Here is a 21,623-nt window from a genome sequence, read left to right as displayed (position 1 = left end):
TCGCGCGGTTCCAGACTGTAGCGCCTAGTACCGCTCGGCCACTCCGGCCGGCATTCCGTGACACTGTGTAGTCGCAAAGTAATTTACGCCTTTTGAGAGTGGCAGTTGCCTTCATGTCACCTGTCAGTTTGGACAATTGCCATATCCTTTGGTAAACAGCGTAGAACATGCTGCCCGAATATTGCTAGGATAGAGGTCGCCATTTCACATATGGAACGATGGAAAATCTTAAATAAAACACGTGTTCAAAAAGACAAAAGACGGACTTTATTGACAGTAGCACACACAAATAATGCTCTGCGTTGTACAACATGCAGGAAGCGACACATTGAGCTTATTGCGGCGTTTTACCTAATCTCTCAAATAAGATACAAGCACACCACGTAAAATTAATATTGTCACATGCATCGTTCAACTTCTCGAGTGGTTTCTTATTCTGTAATTCCGGATATCACGTCGATTCTGTTGGTTTATGAAGCATTCGTCAAGTCTCCTCCTTGGATTACCTGTAACAATAAAATGATGTGAACTGATAGGCAATGCATGATAAGAACCTTATTCTACTCAATACTTCGTAGAAAATGCGTGTAAAGAACTGTTCTATAAACTTGCTTTATATTCTTTTGTTGTTGTTGTTGTGGTCTTCAGTCCTGAGACTGGTTTGATGCAGCTTTCCATGCTACTCTATCCTGTGCAAGCTTCTTCATCTCCCAGTACCTACTGCAACCTACATCCTTCTGAATCTGTTTAGCGTATTCATCTCTTGGTCTCCCTGTACGATTTTTACCCTCCACGCTGCCCTCCAATACTAAATTGGTGATCCCTTGGTGCCTCAGAACATGTCCTACCAACCTATCCCCTCTTCTAGTTAAGTTGTGCCACAAACTTCTCTTCTCCCCAATCCTATTCAATACCTCCTCATTAATTATATGATTCTGCTGTACTAAACAAAAATACCTTGATCTGGGATAAATTATTTTTTTCTCGGTGCTGGTTATAATGCCACAATTTTTTTGCTGGATTTTAGAATAATCTACATTTTCACTGAAATACGCTACAGAACCTAAGAACGTAATGCACTGGTAAAATGTTTCCTGACTAAAAATCAAAATTGGCTTCAAGGCATATAGTTGCTAATACAGAGTAAAATAGCAGCAGCCTGTCATCTTTCTGAGTTTAATGTCTCACCTGTTATAGAAGGACGTTCACTATTACTGGATAGTAAATGGCAAGCCGCGGTACGCAACATGGATAAGAGGCATGGGCATTGTGCTCCTCGTATCAGCTGATACAGTGTAGAACTAGCCTTTCCATTATTAAATACAGTAACTTCTTTGTAAAACAGTATTTTGCCATGGGGTAAAGTGAATGAGTAGCACTGCTTTGACCCTGCTACCTCCCTTAGAAAAGCTACACACATGTGCCTTTCGTGTCATAATGATTACAAATTGTTAAAAATTATTATAATTTTAAATGTAAGTTTACTTGTTACAATACAACCCAGTTTTACAGTATTACATGCGAACAATCTCCACAGTGATGTAACTCCAGACCTCAATGAGCTATTGCGCAATAGAGTTTTACTTAAAGTATAATCTATCAGTCACGGGAAAAATTAGAATAGAGTATTATTTAGATTTCCACAATTTGCGCAGTGGTATCTAACGTGAGCTTTACAAACACGTTTATTACAATTTGAATCTTCATTGATGTCTCGTTATCATAACTGTATGGACAAAATTTGCATGTGGCACGTTTGAATTTTTGTATGCCAACACTGGAGGTTGGTGTTGATGGATTCCCTCTTTGTGTTCTTCTAACAATTGCCGCTGAGTGTTCATGTCGTGGCAGCAATTTTCGAGCTTCAATGTAAGAAGCGACTAGGAGTCTTCCCAATTCATCGAGAAATATTCTTCCTTTGTAGAGAATATTTTTTCTGCCCTGGATTTATTCCTCTCCACAGCACAAAAATATTGTTGGCAGAAGTATCCCTAATACTGTAGAAGGTTACCATTGGCCAGCGGTTGGTTTTCCTGTTGCCATGTGTGGATGCCAAGAAGCTGATCCAACATGTCAACTGCTCCCTTGTTTGCGTCGTAGTCCAATATCGTTTTAGGTATCTTGTCTTCTCTGTTGCTTATTTCCTCATTGTTGTGCACTGTGCTCATCAGGACAACCTGTTTGTTCTTCCTTGGAACGTTCGATACTACCTCGGTATCCTTAGTAAAAAAGAGCTGTAAAGTGTCAACATCTGTTTCGCTTGCTTTATTATTATTGAGTTCAGACTTATTTTTCTCACTGCCCTAGTATATTATAATGTCTTTTGAGAAGTCCCTGGCCTAATGGGTATGTGACGAAATTGACACATGTGACATTTTGTTCTTTAGCTCATGTGGCAGATCCATGACGACCTTATACCTTGGTTTTTCTCAAGTGCTTGTCCAGGTAATTTTCCTGTATAGATATGTCTTCAAAACATCGGAAGTAGCTCTATCACACAAGGTCCACATTTTTACCTCATATTTTGAGGGTTTTCTCTGTATATATTTTTTGAATTACGTCCTTGGAAAGCCACCAGTTGTTCATTCACGGTCACATTTGTGCTAATATTAAATAGTTTTAAAAATTTTTTTCACCCACATATCTCACAGAACTCTTACAGGTGCCAACTTGTCATTTACTCTTCGTGCTCTTCGATCAGATTTGTCATCGTGAGATGCAACAGAGGCGTTTCAGCGGCATTACGGCAGAGAAGATGTCTCTACCCGCTTCGCAATTCCACAGACTCTTTGTTGATTCATCATATGATTTATACATACCAGTCAGTAATGACAGGCCAATATAGGCTTCAAGTGCAAATTCATCGAATGACTCCCAGCTATCCCCATAAACTCGTCGATTCTCAATGCTACTCATTAACACCACAATAATGTCAATATTATCCTTCACTGTAACTTGAAAATATGATGTTATATCACTTACTCTGGTGATAGCGTATCTTGTCGGACCAGGGGTCAGTTTTATAATGTTTTCACTAGATGCTCTTCCAGTTTGCGGAAGAGGTTCTGAGCTCCACTTAACGTTTTTGTCTTTAGACTGAATCGGTTGAACAACTTGCACATTGTTATTTGAGGTATCAATATCTGAACTATCTTCTGAACCAGACGAGGTATGAATGTTGTCATCACTGATGTGACTTTCTTCTTCAGAAATATTCTCCTTGCTGTCAGATGCATTTACTAAAATTTCCAACTGCTATCGGAAGGAATTCGATTTTTCGTGATAGCCACACAAAAATTCCTACGATAGGGACATGAACTGCGTCTGCACACAACGGTTGATAAAATGTAACTGTTAGCTATAATGTGGTGTAATAATTTGAACGTAATCAGCGTCTGCATTGTTGCGAAATCTTCGCACATTTCAACATTAAGGAAAGAGATATTTGCTTTGTCATAAAAAAACCGTTATGCATATACTGTACATCTCAGGAATGTACAAATAAAACTTGACTACGATATTTACTCATTATGTAAGTTTTTAAGCGCCCCGGATCATACTGACCCAAGGAACACAAGTGTAACAAATTAAGTGGTAACAAGGGGGAGAAAAGTAATATATTTTTTTTAAATTTGAGCTTAAAAGTATTTACAATGTTTATAAAAACAAATCCATCCAGTTTGGAGCAATACCATCTAAATATTAAAAAATTATAAGAACAAATTCCTTTTTTAGGGTCAAAGATAACAGCACGGTTAAGAAGCCTGGCCTTGTGTTCAGGAGGCTCTAGGCTTCATCAGGCGATGCTGATGCGGGTTTTCTGTGGTTTCCCTAATTACTTCAGAAAAATGCTGTGATGGTTCCTATTATAAGGCCATGGCCAACTGCCTGTCCCATTCCTGTCAAACTAGACCTATAAATACGTAAATAACTGTACTTATAAATTATGTTATGTTAAACGGTAATACCAAGATATGCCCATGATCCTTGTAAAAGTGATCTATAGATAAATAAAACAACTGCTGCTGCTGTTACTACTACTATTACCATTACTACTACAAGTGTTATGAGTAGAGAATGTGTGACATGTCTCTAGTGATATCCTGGAAACTTTCGATACATCCCAGTAAGAGTAGGAAAACAACCGGTTCTGGGGTCTAAAGGCATCCGAGGAGAATAAACAATAGCTTAATTTATGATGTGAGCAGCGAGTAATGGCCCCTATTTCACATTGATGGAGCACCCTAGAAATTACTTCCACATCCGTGGTTGCCTCTCCATGTGGTATAATGTGGTGCGTTCTGTATAAGAACAAGTTTTCAGTCGTGTAGAGCTGCAGACGTACCGGTAAGTGTAACTCCCAGGTTGCACGGCGCCCAGGCAGCTGGCGACTGGCAGCAGGTGGCCGGACCAGCGGAGACTGTAGAGGCCGACTGAGGCGGCAGTGGCTGAGGCGGCAGGGTGGTGCCTGCAGGCCTCACGACAGCAGCCTGCGCAAACACAAACACAAGCAGCGAGTCAGCGGATGGCGACCGTGGCAGGACCCAGCGACCGCTGCCCTGCAATGCGGGAGTGCCGTCAGCGTGTGGTAAAGGGGTCGGCGATGGCGAGGCAGTGACCACTGGCCTAACTTCAGCAGGCTGCACGAGTACAAAAACAAGTGGTGAGTGACCATGTGGCGTCCATGACAAGACCCAGAGACTGCCCCACTGCACTTAGTCGACCAAGGGTAGCGGCCGAGCGGTTCTAGGCGCTACAGTCTGGAACCGCGCGACCGCTACGGTCGCAGGTTCGAATCCTGTTTCGGGCATGGATGTGTGTGATATCCTTAGGTTAGTTAGGTTTAAGTAGTTCTAAGTTCTAGGGGACTGATGACCTCAGCTGTTAAGTCCCATTGTGCTCAGAGCCATTTGAAACATTTGGCAGTAGACAGTTTAAGTAAAAGAATAGTGTACTAGAGCAGCTGTAAAGGTCACTGTATCAGATTGTCGGCAATATCACACTATTCATTTCGAGGCTCGTTTTGGACATTCCCTTTGATGGCCGATGGCGTGTGCATGGTCGACGCTTCATGTTAACCTTGTGCCCCAAAAATCATACGCAGAACAACAGATTTTTCTGCACTAAAAGGCCTAACATTTCAACTAAGACACGTGGAATTAATAATGTACATTTCACAAAGGCTGCTAGGAAACCCAATACTTCCTTTAGAAACTATATTGCTCTAGAGATTGGTCATAAAGCTGAACGAAACTCTATTGCCCTAAAGCAATTCCCCATTGCTTGATGCACCACACGAAATAGCGACTAGCATTTATAGACATGGTACTATATTTTGTAGCTTGCGTCGAGTTATTGTTGTTGTGTTCTTCAGTCCAAAGACTGGTTTGATGCAGCTCTCTGTGCTACTTTATCCTGTGCAAGCCTCTTCATGTCCGAGTAACTACTGCAACCTGCATCTTTCTGAATCTGCTTAGTGTATTCATTTCTTGACCTTCCTCTACGAATTTTACTCTGGAAAGTTGGAAAGTTGTGATAAGTTCTTATGGGACCAAACTGCTGAGGTCATCGGTCCCTAAGCCTATACACTACATAATCTACCTTAAACTAGCTTACACTATGGACAACACACATACCCATGCCTGAGGGAGGACTCGAACCTCCGACGGGGGAGCCGCACGAACCGTGACAAGGCCCCTAGACCGCGCGGCTACCCCGCGTGGCGATTTTTACTCTCCACGCCTCCCTCCAGTACTAAATTGGTGATACCTTGATGACTCAGAACGTGTCCTACCAACGGATCCCATCTTCTAGTCAAGTTGTGCCACAAATTCCTCTTCTTCCCAATTCTATTCGCCGATGGTTCAAATGGTTCAAATGGCTCTGAGCACTGTGGGACTTAAGTCATTAGTCCCCTAGAACGTAGAACTACTTAAACCTAACTAACCTAAGGACATCACACACATCCATGCCCGAGGCAGGATTCGAACCTGCGACCGTAGCGGTCGCGCGGTTCCAGACTGTAGAGCCTATAACCGCTCGGCCACTCTGGCCGGCTATTCACCGATAGACCGTCTGTTTGGCAGGGCAGGAGGCGAGTTCGGTCTACAGAGGAAGTTTCTATGACGAGACGGGGGGAGGGGGGCTGCAACTTGCCCTCTGCTGCTACTCACTAATACGTCCTTATTTTTGAGTATAATTAATATTACATGTACCTTCAGTTCATGCTTTTCCTACGTCTTTGACGTTTTCCTTTATAAATTGTAGTCAATACTTCTTCACCACTGTAATATTTGTCTTTATCCTTTCAGCTGCTGCTGTTAGAACGCTTTACTTCTTCGAACGCTTTATTTACATTTTTAGTGCAAATGTTGAAAAGGGTTGGATGAAAAGAACTTCCTTGTCTAACGACTCATCTGTTCCTCGATCGCCAGTCCTTATCATCTCTCTTTTTGCAGCTCCTTTATCAATCTTTTGTCCATCCATTTCATACGAAAGTCTTGTAAGGTGTTAGGAAGGAACTCCGGTTATATTATTTCGTTGGGCCATCTAGGACCGTGAGTCTGCAGCTCGTGATCTCACGGTTGCGTCCTCGCTTCCCGAGTTCCCGGGTTCGATTCCCGGCGGGATCAGGGATGACTGGGTGTTTGTGTTGTCCTCATCATTTCACCATCGTTCATGCAAGTGGAGACATTTGACTGAGCAAAGGTTGGGAATTTGCACGGGCGCTGATAACTGCGCAGCTGAGAGCCCCACAATCCAATCATCATCATCATCACCACCATCATCTAGGACCGTGTTAAATCTTGTTACACTTGCGAGTGAATTTTATATATTCATGGCACTGTGGACGCCAGAGGTATGTTTCAATTATGCTTCTTAACTGAATGAAGAGTGCTGCGAATCATTCTCTTCACCGATACTGAAACTAACAGTCTTATGTAAAGATCTGCATACTGAAATTAATTTGTGCTCACTCTTTCTTGTGCCCATAATTCACCAACTTCTCAACTTTTATAGCTTTTCGGCCCAGTAATGAGCTACGTCAGTGGCACATTTATTAAAATCCGATCCATCCCTATAAGTCTCTGTAGCGGAGAAGCAGGTGTCTCGCATCTGGCAGCATCATAAGAGATGCAGTCTTCATCCTTCGGGCCATATCTTGCTCGGTTGATCTTCATCTGCACCACGACTGGCCGCCTGGAGTAAGCTCAATCGACTACCAGTGTCATGTCGAACTTTAAAGACTGTAGGCTGACTTTCTTGAAGCTGCCAGTTCCAATCTATGCTATGACATAAGAGTCCTCCTTAATTTTAATCGTTGTGGTTCACTGAATGTGTCCCCTGCTTCGTACCTGACATGTCGTTCGTCATGGGGCAGCTTTTACTCACGATATTCTCGCCACATTGTTGGATCAGAAGGCCCTTGGAGGAAAAAGAAGGAAGGTTGGTTTTAAGGCGTCGTTGAAATCGAGATCATTAGAGACGGAGCACAATCTCTGATTGTGTCAAGAGTTGGGAAGCAAATCGGCCGTGCCCTTCCAAAGGAATCGCCCCGGAATTAGCCTGGAGTGATGTAGGAAAGTCACGGGAAACCTAAATCTGAATGGCTGGACGCGGGTTTGAACCGTCGTCCTCCCGACTACGAGTCCAGTATGCTAACCACTGCGCCACCTCGCTCCGTAGAGTGGCCTGCTGCTACGTATAGGTTGTACGTAGGTGTGTTCTTAGTGCAGGCCGTTATTTAATGTAAAGTTCCATTGAGAGTAACATATGTAGTGATTAACCATACCTTTATGAATATACCCTCCGCTGGCTATAACGCCACCTGGGGGTGTTGAGATCACGTGACCCGGTAAGGAAAGTATGTTAGTGGAACTGAGACGAATCGGAAAAACATTATAGCAACGATACTGACCATAAATGCGGAAATCCACTGAGACAGGCGAATTTGACAAAGGGCAGACAGCAACGGCTCGGCGCCTGGGAACGGGCATCTCGGAAACGACGGAGCCGGTCGGAGCTGTGGTGAACTCTGTGGGAAGAAGCGGCTGAAGGGCCGACATACCTCGGGCAGGCAACAAGGTGTTGGACGTCCCACCTTCTGCCAGAAGATCTACATCTACATCTCCATACGTTCTCCACAAGCCACGATACCGTGCATGGCTGATGGTACTACAGATTACTGCTAATCATTCCCTTCCTCGTTTCACTCGCAGATGTAGTGAGGGAAGAACTACTGTTTAAAAGCCTTCGACGAGCCACATTTTCCATTATCTTGTCTTGACGGTGGTTATCTGAGATGTATTTTGGTGGAAGTTGAATCGCACTGCAAATAGCGGCCCATCAAACTTTCTCAATACTGTTTCACGAAAAGAATGTCGTCTCCACTCCAGGGATTCCCATTTGAGTTCAAGGAGCATTTTCGTACCCCTTGCCTGTTGATCGAAACTACCGGTAACAAATCTAGCAGCTCGCCTGTGAAATGCTTCGAAGTCTTCCTTCAATCTGACCTTGTGGGGATCCCAAACACTCGAACAGTACTCAAGAATGTTTCACCCACGTGGTCTGTGTCCGGTCTCGTTTATGGATTATCTATAACTTCTTAGAACTTTGCTAATAAACGTAAGGAGACTGCTGGACTTGCCTACAACCGAGCTTATGTACTCGTTGCATTCTCTACCGCTTTGCAACGTTACGGCTACACACACACATCAAAAAAGTTTTGCATCACCTCGGTTCCGAGTGTACCAGAACCAGTAAAGAAATTTGGAACAGAGATCAACATAAAAGTCATATTCGCCCTTTTTATTGCCCATGAAAACCACACATTTCGTGTTGTACCACCAAACAACGAGACTTTCAGAGGTAGTGGTCCAGATTTCTGTACACACCGGTATCTCTAACACCCAGTAGTACGTCCTCTTGCATTGATGCGTGACTGTATTCGTCGTGGCATACTACCCACAAGTTTATCAAGGCACTATTGGTCCAGATTGTCCCACTCCTCAACAGCGATTCAGCGTAGATCTCTCAGAGTGGTTGGTGGGTTACATCGTCCATAAACAGCCCTTTCCAGGCGCGTTCGATAGGGTTCATGTCTGGAGAACATGCTGGACTCATACGTCGAGCGATGTCGCTATCCTGAAAGAAGTTATTCACAAGATGCGCACGATGGGGCACGAATTTGCGTCCATGAATACGAATGCCTCGGCAATACGCTGCCCATATGGTTGCACTATTGGTCGGAGGATGACATTGCCGTATCGCACAGCCGTTACGGCGCCTTCCATGACCACCAGCGGCGTACGTCGGCCCCACATAATTCCAACCTAAAACAGCAGGGAACCTCCACCTTGCTGCACTCGCTGGACAGTGTGTCTAAGGCGTTCAGCCTGACCATGTTGCCTCCAAATATGTCTCCGACGATTCCCTGGTTGAAGGCATATGTGTCACCCATTGGTGAAGAGAACGTGATGGTAATCCTGAGCGGTCCATTCGGCATGTTGTTGGGCCCATCTGTACCGCGTTGCATGGTGTCGTGGTTGCAAAGATGGACCTCGTCATGGACGTAGGGAGTGAAGTTGCGCATCACGCAGCCTATTGCGCACAGTTTGACTCGTAACACGACGTCATATGCCTGCAGGAAAAGCATTATTCAACATGATGGAGTTGCTGTCAGGGTTCCTCCTAGCCGTAATCCGTAGGTAGCGGTCATCCACTGCAACAGTAACCCTTGGGTGGCCTGAGCGAGGCATGTCATCGTCAGTTCCTGTCTCTCTGTATCTCCTCCATGTCGAGCAACATAGCTTTGGTTCACTCCCAGACACGTGGACACTTCTCTTGTTAAGAGCCCTTTCTAGCACAAAGTAACAATGGTTACGCGATCCAACGGCGATATTGAGCTTCTAGGCATGGTTGAAATACACACAACACGAGCCGTGTACCTCCTTCTTACTGGAATGACTGGAACTGATCGGCTGCTCGAGCCCCTCCATCTAATAGGCGCTGCTCATGCACGGTTGTTTATATCTTTGGGTGGGTTTAGTGACATCTCTGAACAGTCAAAGAGACTGTCTCTCTGATACAATATCCACAGTCGACGTCTATCTTCAGTAGTTCTGGGAGCCGGGGTGGAACAAAACTTTTTTTGATGTACTTAATCGTAGTGACTGTGTCAAGCAGCACACCACTAATATTGTATTGGAACGTCACAAAATTGTTTTTCCTTCTCATCCACGTTACCTTACATTTTTATACACTTAAAGCAACTCGTCATTCATGAAACGAAATATAAATTCTATCCCAGTGGTACCGTCACTCAACGATGACACTTATCCGCGTGCTACAGTGTCATCAGCAAACAGCTGCAGGTTGTTGCTCATCCAACAGATCGTTTGTGTGTACGGAGAACCAGAGCGGTCCTGTCACGCTTCCCTTGGGGCTTTCCTGACAATGGCCTTGTCTGTGGTGAGTACTCACCGTCCCGGACAACGTACTGCGTTCCAGTACATAGAAAGGCACTAACATATCAGAAAATCTGTTCCGTATGCCCGGACTTTCTGCAAAGGGGCCAACGTTTTCCAAGAATCTGGGCATATGGAATCTGCGTGCTGCCCTTCCTACATGGATCGCAGAATATGGCAAGGGAAGAAGGCAAGCTGAGTTTTGCACGAGCGATGATTTCTAAGTCCATATTGATTTGTGGACAGAAGATTTCTGTCTCAAGGAAATTTATTTTATTCAAACTCAGAATATGCTCAGAAAACCGACTTTAAGAATATCCGTCTGTAATGTTACGAGTGCGTTCTTTTACTCTCCATGTATGCTGGTGTGAACTTCGCTTTTTTTCCAGTCGTTTGGGACTTCGCGCACGGTGAGAGATACGCGATAAATGGAGGCTAAGGAAGGGGCTAGTGCCGGAGAGTGCTGTCCGTAACATTAGCTGTCCATCAGTACCTGGCCACTTATTTGTTTTCAACCGTTTCAGTTGTTTCACAAAGGCAGAAGTGCCTATTTCTTTGTCCTCCATACGAGAGTCCGTGCTATAGTCAAACGGTGGTATGTCTGTACGATTATCAGGTGTGACTGTTGTTTGAAACGCGACATTTAAGACTTCATCTTTCGCTTTGTTGTGTTGTATGCCACACGAGACTCTTCGACGAGCGACTGGACAGAAGAAGTCTTCGACCCGCCAAGTGATCTCAAGCAGGACTGGGATTTTCTCGGGTTCTCGGCAAGATCTTTCCCTAACGCATGTCGCTGAAAGTTGCTGTACGCGCCGCGAGACGATCTCGTGCACCGGTTTCTGCTAGCTGTTGTCCGTTTTTAATGCGGAGTGCGCCAGTCTCCGTTCCGTCACCATTTTCCGAATTTTATTATTAAACCGTGCTGGGTCTTTTCCACCCTTCAACCACTTACTCGGCATATACTTCTCTAGAGCGCAATTTACAATCTGTTTAAACTTTGGGCAATAATCTTTAGCGACTCAGCTAGGCCCATTTATTTCAGGTCGGAGGCTTGCGCGCGCTGTAAAGCAGGATGAGCAGCGATTACCGAATACACAGTGCTGATGCGAGGGCGGGTGTTTCGGACCACACCATTCAGCGCACACTGCTAAACGTGCGTTCCACAGCACACGACCCTACCCACGCCGAGTCAGCTAAATCACCCTGTTTGGTTATTCCAGGTCGACGGTCGTGTGTGGCCATACTGTCACGCAGGCGAACGGTTATTCGAAACATGGACTGCGCTACACTTCATCTTGGGCTCACAGACTGAACATACAGACTGATAAGACATTTGCAAGACGAGGTCAACGTAGTTTACTCCTGAGAATGAGCGGAGCCTTCAACAGCACGTCACTAGAGGCACTTTGCGTTGTGATGGGGACCTTCCCTATAGACATAACAATACGTTATACAGCTGTACTTAACTCGCTTAAGAGGGACAGGCTCGATAGCGGCACCGAAATTACGTGAACCAACATTATGACTAAAACCCCAATGAAACAATGGCGGATTCAAACATGGCAGAGAGAGTGGGACGCATCCGACAAAGGTCGCCGAGTACACTCTTCCTTTCCGGACGTACGCGGAAGATTGCAACTGAAACATGTCGACTCAAGCCGGGGGATGGTCCATTTCCTGACAGGCCACGGGCCGTATCCGGTACACTTAAACCGCGTGGGACTAACTAACGATGAAGTCTGCGTTTTAGGAGAAACTGACACACCAGAACATGTCACACAGCTATGCAGCACGCTAGCACAAGTGAGACCTATACAGAACGACAGCGACAAGCGCCAACCCATATCGAAGGAGGCGTAGACAAGCACAAACAACACAATAAACCACTTGGGAGGACACAAGCACGACCACAGATTCCGAAACCGAGGAAGGAACACTAAGTGAGCATGATTAGGAAGGGATCAAAACGTAAGGGACTCAAAGCAACAAGGCATGGACTCTCGTATGAAGGACATAGAAATAGGTATTCCTGGCCACATCAAGCATGAAACAAAGCAGTGGCTCCCAGCAATATTCAGATAGTCTGTAGCTGTCATGACGTCCTCGATAAGGACCAGACATCCCATGGAGGTCGGGATCAATATCTTCCACAGCATAATAGTGCCCGCACAGTCATAGTGCAGCCTGTAGCACATTTATTTTTTTATTTCATTAACAGTACAGAGTAACTCACCACCTTGAAATGTAAGGTGGGTCGGACGCATCTAAATCTAACAATAAATACTTCTCATTGTTACAATCTTATTGGTATACATTTGTTAATGCTTTTTTTAAAAAAAATAATATAAATAACATAATATATAACGATTTCTCTAAGGTTACAGCGAAATGAATGCTTAACAATTGTTAAATGGTTACATATAATTTGTTTGTGCGTAGTTGATGAGAATATAATTTATATAATGAAAATGTCAACGAAAAAGAAAAAAAGAAAAAAAAAGAAAATGTAATACAATGAGTGTGGTGAAAATAATTTGCAGTACGTAGAGGGAAGTGCTACACTGTATATGAATGTGTAATATAGTCTAAGTACCATTAATGGCCTATTTCTACCTAATTCAGATGAGAAGGTCTGGGTAGAAGCTCGAGCTATACCCATCTGAAATGGTTTGTGCTTACGTATGTTTACTGTGTTTGTGTGTATTGGTATATAAAAGGGAGTGTTGCAAGCAAGGGCACTACATGATATTCAGCACCTGTTTGTTTGCCCCATTGTTGGTAGTTGTGGCATATTCTATGTGATACCTTAGATACATACACCCAGTATTATACTGATTAAATACTGATTGAGCATTTCGTACATGGAATACACTGAATGCGTTATTCCTTAAATAACTTAATACATTACATTTTGAGTTATATACATACTTTATACAGAAATACATTTGATATATAAAATTCAGTGACTGTAGCTTTGAAAAGAGAAGAGAATATACTTCTATCTACACACAGTAAAACATTACTGCTTGTATGCAGTATGTCGTTGGGGAGGAGGAGCCTCGGAATAAAAGTTCTTCGAGCCTTCTCCTCCCAAGCAAAATTGCCTTATTACTACAGTCTTAGTATCTGGTGTCGGTTTTGTTTTATGATTGCTACTGTCTGTTGTGTTGTTTGTGACTGTGTTGTGGCATGCAGTGTCACGCGTTGTTGCTTTAAGTCCCTTACGTTTTGATCCCTTCCTAATCATGTTCACTTAGTGTTCCTTCCTCGGTTTCGGAATCTGTGGTCGTGCTTGTGTCCTCCCAAGTGGTTTGTTGTGCTGTTTGTGCTTGTCTACGCCTCATTCGATATGGGTTGGCGCTTGTCGCTGTCGTTCTGTATAGGTCTCACTTGTGCTAGCGTGCTGCATAGCTGTGTGACATGTTCTGGTGTGTCAGTTTCTCCTCAAACGCAGACTTCATCGTTAGTTAGTCCCACGCGGTTTAAGTGTACCGGATACGGCCCGTGGCCTGTCAGGAAATGGACCATCCCCCGGCTTGAGTCGACATGTTTCAGTTGCAATCTTTCGCGTACGTCCGGAAAGGAAGAGTGTACTCGTCGACCCTTGTCGGATGCGTCCCACTCTCTCTGCCATGTTTGAATCCGCCATTGTTTCATTTGTGTTTTATTCATAATGTTGGTTCCCGTAATTTCGGTGAGTTAATCGAGCCTGTCCCTCTTAAGCGAGTTAAGTGCAGCTCTATAACGTATTGTTATGTCTATAGGGAAGGTCCCCATCACAACGCAAAGTGCCTCTAGTGACGTGCTGTTGAACGCTCCGCTCATTCTCAGGAGTAAACTACTTTGACCTCGTCTTGCAATTGTCTTGTTAGTCTGTAAGTTCAGTCTGTGAACGCAAGCACTGGCGGCGAAGCATGCGATGGATTCAAATATCGCAATGTGGTAGGTCCTTATCGTCTTAATAGGTAATTTGTACTGAGGTGTGTTTGGCCTTGCTAGTTTGTGCATAATTTTGGAGCTTTTGTCAATTGTCAATTTTGTATGATTGTTGAAAGTCTGTTTTTCGTCTTGATGCAGTCCGAGATAAGGTGTGGTTTGCTTCCCCTTTATCCTTTACTGTCTAATTTTAGAATTGGATTCCTCTGTAGTGTCCCTCTGAGCAGTAAATATACAGTTTTGATGGGAGCTATTTTTAATTTATTTTCTTTACACCAACTGTTAATTTTCAGAAGCAGTTGAATGCCTTTTGTCTCTAACGCTGCTCTCGAGTCAGATGACTCCACTACGAGCAGGTCATCTGCGTAAGCCACCACACCTCTTACCCTGCCGTCACTGTCCAGGGTGTTCAGCAAGGGCTCCATTGCGATATCCCAGAATATTGGTACGCAGATCGATCCCTGTGGACATCCCTTTGTTATTCCTTTCCCTCTGCAGTTGTCGGGGAAGGTACTGTAGAGAGAATCTGATAGCCTCATTTCGCTTAACGTGGCGAAGAGTGACGGCCACGACAAGTTGTCAAAAGCTCCTTTGGTCGATTAGAATGGCGGCCGCGTATTTGTCGCTGATGCTATTTGTAACTGTCAGTGCTTGGTTGACGGCGTCTTCTACTGATCTACTTTCCCTGAAGGGGCGTTAGGCCGAGGAGACGGTTGTGCGATTGTAAAGGGACACACAGGAGCATTTCCTCTACCTTGCCGAGTGTGTTTAAGAGACAGATCGGTCAGTACATTTTGGGGTCAACTGGCTCTTTGTCTTGCGATTTCCTGATTAGTACTACATGAGCAGTTTTCCAGAGGTTTGGAATTCTACCTGTTAGTAGTGCCTCGTTGAACATGTTACTAAGATAAGGTGTGATTTGTGTTACTGTTTGTTTTAATGTTTCTGAAAGTAATTTGTCTGGGCCTGGTGCTTCTCGGTTTTTAAGCCTGCTGATTGCCGTCGCGCCTTCTTCTTGCGCGAATGGCATGGTCACACTGTCACTGATGTATGGTTGCCTGATGCTCTCTCTTAGGTCAGCGTGGTGTCGCTCGTTTTGTGTGGGGTCGTCATCTGGGAGGAGCCTGTTTAGAAGATATCCTGCTGTGCTTCTCCATCCTCTCATCATTGTGCCATAAGCTTGTTTTAGTGTTGTTAGAACTGTCGGTGTCTTAATTCGTTCTGTTTCTATATTGAATGGTTGTCCCCAGATGTCATTCCGTAGCTGGGTTTTTACAAAATTGGTCCAGTAGTCTTGCCTTGTTGTCTTCAGTTGTTTTTGGTATTTCTGTTTAGCGTCACGATACAGATCAAGTCTTACCTGCCTTTCAGGAGGTGTCTTTGCTTGTTGGTAGTACTTTATTTTGTCCCGTGAGTACTTCCTTAGTCTTGCCAGTTCTGTCGACCACAGTTGTTTCTGTCCCCACCCAGGTTTTGCCCGTGGTATAGCTGCTTCCTGTGCGGGATGCCACCATTTACACTGAAGAGCCAAAGAAACTGGTATAGGCATGTGTATTCAAATACAGAGATATGTAAACAGGCAGAATAAGGCGCTGCGGTCGGCAACGCCTATATGACAAAAGTGTGTGGTGCAGTTGTTACAGGGTGTTTAAAAAATGACCGGTATATTTGAAACGGCAATACAAACTAAACGAGCAGCGATAGAAATACACCGTTTGTTGCAATATGCTTGGGACAACAGTACATTTTCAGGCAGACAAACTTTCGAAATTACAGTAGTTACAATTGTCAACAACACATGGCGCTGCGGTCTGGGAAACTCTATAGTACGATATTTTCCACATATCCACCATCCGTAGCAATAATATGGCGTAGTCTCTGAATGAAATTACCCGAAACCTTTGACAACGTGTCTGGCGAAATGGCTTCACATGCAGATGAGATGTACTGCTTCAGCTGTTCAATTGTTTCTGGATTCTGGCGGTACACCTGGTCTTTCAAGTGTCCCCACAGAAAGAAGTCACAGGGGTTCATGTCTGGCGAATAGGGAGGCCAATCCACGCCGCCTCCTGTATGTTTCGGATAGCCCAAAGCAATCACACGATCATCGAAATATTCATTCAGGAAATTAAAGACGTCGGCCGTGCGATGTGGCCGGGCACCATCTTGCATAAGCTACGAGGTGTTCGCAGTGTCGTCTAAGGCAGTTTGTACCGCCACAAATTCACGAAGAATGTCCAGATAGCGTGATGCAGTAATCGTTTCGGATCTGAAAAATGGGCCAATGATTCCTTTGGAAGAAATGGCGGCCCAGACCAGTACTTTTTGAGGATGCAGGGACGATGGGACTGCAACATGGGGCTTTTCGGTTCCCCATATGCGCCAGTTCTGTTTATTGACGAAGCCGTCCAGGTAAAAATAAGCTTCGTCAGTAAACCAAATGCTGCCCACATGCATATCGCCGTCATCAATCCTGTTCACTATATCGTTAGCGAATGTCTCTCGTGCAGCAATGGTAGCGGCGCTGAGGGGTTGCCGCGTTTGAATTTTGTATGGATAGAGGTGTAAACTCCGGCACATGAGACGATACGTGGACGTTGGCGTCATTTGGACCGCAGCTGCAACACGGCGAACGGAAACCCGAGGCCGCTGTTGGATCACCTGCTGCACTAGCTGCGTGTTGCCCTCCGTAGTTGCCGTACGCGGTCGCCCTACCTTTCCAGCACGTTCATCCGTCACGTTCCCAGTCCGTTGAAATTTTTCAAACAGATCCTTTATTGTATCGCTTTTCGGTCCTTTGGTTACATTAAACCTCCGTTGAAAACTTCGTCTTGTTGCAACAACACTGTGTTCTAGGCGGTGGAATTCCAACACCAGAAAAATCCTCTGTTCCAAGGAATAAACCATGTTGTCCACAGCACACTTGCACGTTGTGAACAGCACACGCTTACAGCAGAAAGACGACGTACAGAATGGCGCACCCACAGACTGCGTTGTCGTCTATATCTTTCACATCACTTGCAGCGCCATCTGTTGTTGAATATTGTAACTACTGTAATTTCGAAAGTTTGTCCGCCTGAAAATGTACTGTTGTCCCAAGCATATTGCAACAAACGGTGTATTTCTATCGCTGCTCGTTTAGTTTTTATTGCCGTTTCAAATATACCGGTCATTTTTGAAACACCCTGTAGATCGGTTACTGCTGCTACAATGGCAGGTTATCAAAATTAAGGTGAGTCTGAACGTGGTGTTCTAGTCGGCGCACGTGCGACCGAACACAGCATTTCCGAGGTAGCGATGAAGTGGGGATTTTTCCGTACGACCATTGACAAGTGTACCGTGAATATCAGGTATCCGGTAAAATATGAAATCTCCGAAATTGCTGCGGCCGGAAAAAGGTTCTGCAAGAACGGTACCAACGTCGACTGAAGAGAAACGTTCAAATTGACAGAAGAGGAACCCTTCCGCAAATTGCTGAAAATTTCAGTGTTCGACCATCAGCAGGTGTCAGCGTGCGAACCATTCAACGAAACATCGTCGATATGGGCTTTCGAAGCCAGAGGCCCACACGTGTACTCTTGATAACTGCCTGCACGACACAAAGCTTTAATCCTCGCTGCCGCCCATCAGCACCGACATTGGACTGCTGATGACTGGAAACATGTTGCTTGCTCGGATGAGTCTCGTTTCAAATTGTATCAAGCAGTTGGACGTGTACGGGTATGGAGACAACCTCATGAATCCATGGACGCTGCATGTCGGCAGGGGACTCTTCAAGCTGGTGGAGGCTCAAATGGTGTGGGGAGCGTGCAGTTGGAGTGATATGGGACCCCTGACACATGTAGATACGACTCTGACAGGTGACACGCATGTAAGCATCCTGTTCAGCACCTGCCTCCATTCATGTCCATTGTGCATTTCGACAGACTTGGGCAATTCCAGCAGGACAATGCGACACCCCACACGTCCAGAATTGCTACAGAGTGGTTTCAGGAACACTGTTCTGAGTTTAACACTTCCGCTCCCCAGACACGAACATCATTGAGCATATCTGGGATGCGTTGAAACGAGTTGTTCAGGAGAGATCTCCACCTCCTGGCACTCTTACGGATTTATAGACACTCCTGCAAGATTTCTGGTGTCAGTTCCCTCTAGCACTACTCCTGACTTTGTGTTGCGGCACTTCTGCGTGCTGACGGGGGCCTACACGATATTGGGCTGGTGTACTAATATTTTTGGCTCTTCAGTGTGTACAGTGTATACAGGTGGAATGCGAACAACGAAAGACGACACATCAAGTTGAGAATGAAGCCCATTAGTAAAATAAAACTTTTTGGATGGCAACTAGACTATGTGGTCAAAAGTATCCGGACACCTGGCTGAAAATGACTTGCAAGTACGTGGCGTCCTCCATCGGTAATGCTGGAATTCAGTACGGTGTTGGCCCACCCTTAGCCTTGATGACAGCTTCTACTCTTCCAGACATACGTTCAATTATGTGATGGAAGATTTCTTGGGGAACGACAGCCCATTATTCACGGAGCGCTGAAATGAGGAGAGGTACCGACGTCGGTCGGTGAGGCCTGGCACGAAGTCGGCGTTGCAAAACATCCCAAAGGTGTTCTATAGGATTGAGGTCAGGACTCTGTGCCGGCCAGTCCCTTACAGGGATGTTATCGTAGTGTACCCACTCCGCCAAAGGACGTGCATTATGAACAGGTGGTCGATCATGTTGAAAGATGCGATCACCATCCCCGAATTGCGTTTCAACAGTGGGAACCAAGAAGGATTTAAAATGTAGGTCTGTGCTGTGATAGTGTCACAAAGGGTGCAAGCCCCCTGCATGAAAAAAGCGACCACACCATTACTGCCTCCGAATTATACTGTTGGCACTACACACGCTGGCAGATGACGTTCACTGGGCATTCGCCATACCCACACCCTGCCATCGGATCGCCACGTTGTGTACCGTGATTCGTCGCTCCACACAACGTTTTTCCACTGCTCAGTCGTCCAACGTTTACACTCCTTACACCAAGTAAGGCGTCGTTTGACATTTACTGGCGTGATGTATGGCTTATGAGCAGCTGCTCGACCACGAACTCCAAGTTTTCTCACCTGTCGTCTAACTATCATAGTACTTGCAGTAGATCTAGATGCAGTTTGGAATTCCTGTGTGATGGTCTCGATAGATGTCTGCCTATTACACATTACGACTCTCTTCAACTGTCGACGGCCTCTGTCAGTCAACAGACGAGGTCGGCCTGCACGCTTTTGTACTGCACGTGTCCCTTCACGTTTCCACCTCATTGTCACATCGGAAACAGTGAACCTAGGGATGCTTAGGAGTGTTGAAATCTCGCGTACAGCCGTATGACACAAGTGACACCCAATCACCTGACCGCATTCGAAGTCCGTGAGTTCCGCAGAGTGCCCCATTCTGCTCTCTCACGGTATCTAATGGCTACCGAGGTCGTTGTTATGGAGTATCTGGCAGTAGGTGCAGCACAATGCACGCTTTGTGAGGAACGTATGTTTTTGGAGGTGTCCGGATAGTTTGATCATATAGTGTCAGTAGCTCTAGAGTAGAAGGGAGCGTGGGGAGCGACCGTTGGGTGTGACATCTTGGAGGGCATCTACCATACCTGTGTACGAGCTGCAGCGCCGCCAGCGCCGTGGTGGCGGCGGCAGCCGCGTTGGCGCCGCTGGCGCTGACTGCGAGCCGCAGCGTGGCGTCGGCGAGGCCGCGCGGCGAACGCACCAGCAGCCAATACTCTCCCGCGTCCGGCGGCCGCACACCGCGCACTTCCAGCGCCGCCCGCCGGCAGCCCTCCGAGCTGCCCTCCTGCCACACACACACAAATGTGTCTGCTGCTTCACCACAGTCCCCACACTGTCACCGGTCGATGACATCATACACTGGGCTTCCAAATACGACGCAAATGCTGCATACAGAGCACGTCAAATCCGAATTAAGACTCGAGCTTCCGAAGACGGTCACGATGTTCTTCGTCAGGAGATCTCTTGATGAAGAAGATGGTGATTATCTTCGAAAGCTCGAGTTTTAACTCAGATTCGATGCAGTCTGTACAACAAGAAGATTTTACACTAGGATGCTGCGACGAAAATTTCGATGTCACATCACGACATAAGCAGTTTTTCGAACGTTGCTTGTGAACTGATAATGGCGTGGGAGGGGGACAGGAGAGGGCGGCTTTGATAGCAATATATGCACTGGCCCATTTCGGGGTCTTTGGCAGGAGGCAATTCGCATTTACCTGAGTATTAGCTAGATGAGTTAGGAGTGGCCTCTTATTTAAGTTCAAGAAAATAGTTACAACATTTAGTACTTCTGAGTGACGAGTGGCAGGCTCACAGAGGTGTGTAAAACTGTATACTGAAACCTTACAAAAAAACACAGTATACAAAAGAACCGATTCAGGTACACATCATACAAAGTAAAGTGTCACAACTGGCATTTTTTTATCCTTGTCATTTTTGTTGTGTAGACATTAAGGTGTGGTCCAATGCAGATTTCTGTGCCTAATGGGGTCAAGTGTATATAGGTACTATTAAATGAAGCATCAACACCTGGCTTAAAGAACTCAAGAGCAGTTGGCGTCCAGGCAACCGAATAATTGGGCAGCAGCCAATTATGCACTGGGACCAGAGAATCACCAAATTAGATTCTCTCACACTCTAGGTCTTCGACAGACAAGAGGAACGACTATCTCGGACAATTACGGGTTAAATAAAGCAAACAGACCAAGTCTTATGCAGTATGAGCTTCATAATATGCATCAGTGCCCCTCTGTGAACTTCGACAGGGGCCGGATGATGTCACAGCACAAATGTTGTGTTGTCGCGTATAAACAGTTTGGCTTCCTGAGTTTGAATTCGAAAAGTTAGTAACAGCATTTTATATTGTCTGAGGAAGTATTTCACATCAGGAACAAAACCTAACCACAGTGTAATGCTCACATACACTGAGGTGACAAAAGTCATGGGACAGTGATATGTACATACACAGATGACGGTGGTATAGCGTAAGCATTGGTGGAGCTGTTGTTTGTACTCACGGGATTCGTACGAAAACATGTCTGATGTGATTGTGGTTGCACAACAGGAATTAACAGACTTTGAACGCGGAATAGTAGTCTGAGCTAGATGCATGGTAAATTCTATTACAGAAATCGTTAGGGAAGTCAGTATTCTGAG

The 21,623-nt window shown here is 45.3% G+C and overlaps 1 long non-coding RNA gene across 1 annotated transcript; it reads right to left on the bottom strand.

Moving 5' to 3' along the window:
- Positions 1-301: 301 nt before the first annotated feature.
- LOC126455452 (uncharacterized) lies at positions 302-20,148 on the bottom strand. Its single transcript, XR_007585323.1, has 3 exons — positions 20,051-20,148; positions 4,346-4,490; positions 302-506 (listed from the first exon to the last, which is right to left on the bottom strand). It is a non-coding gene; the product is annotated as an uncharacterized LOC126455452 (long non-coding RNA).
- Between the last annotated feature and the right edge of the window lie 1,475 nt (positions 20,149-21,623).

This window comes from Schistocerca serialis, chromosome 2 (assembly GCF_023864345.2).
Source record: "Schistocerca serialis cubense isolate TAMUIC-IGC-003099 chromosome 2, iqSchSeri2.2, whole genome shotgun sequence".
NCBI classification, from domain to species: Eukaryota; Metazoa; Arthropoda; class Insecta; order Orthoptera; family Acrididae; genus Schistocerca; species Schistocerca serialis.
The sequence above is the reverse complement of the archived record's forward strand: the minus strand, read 5'-3'. Positions and strand labels throughout refer to the sequence as shown.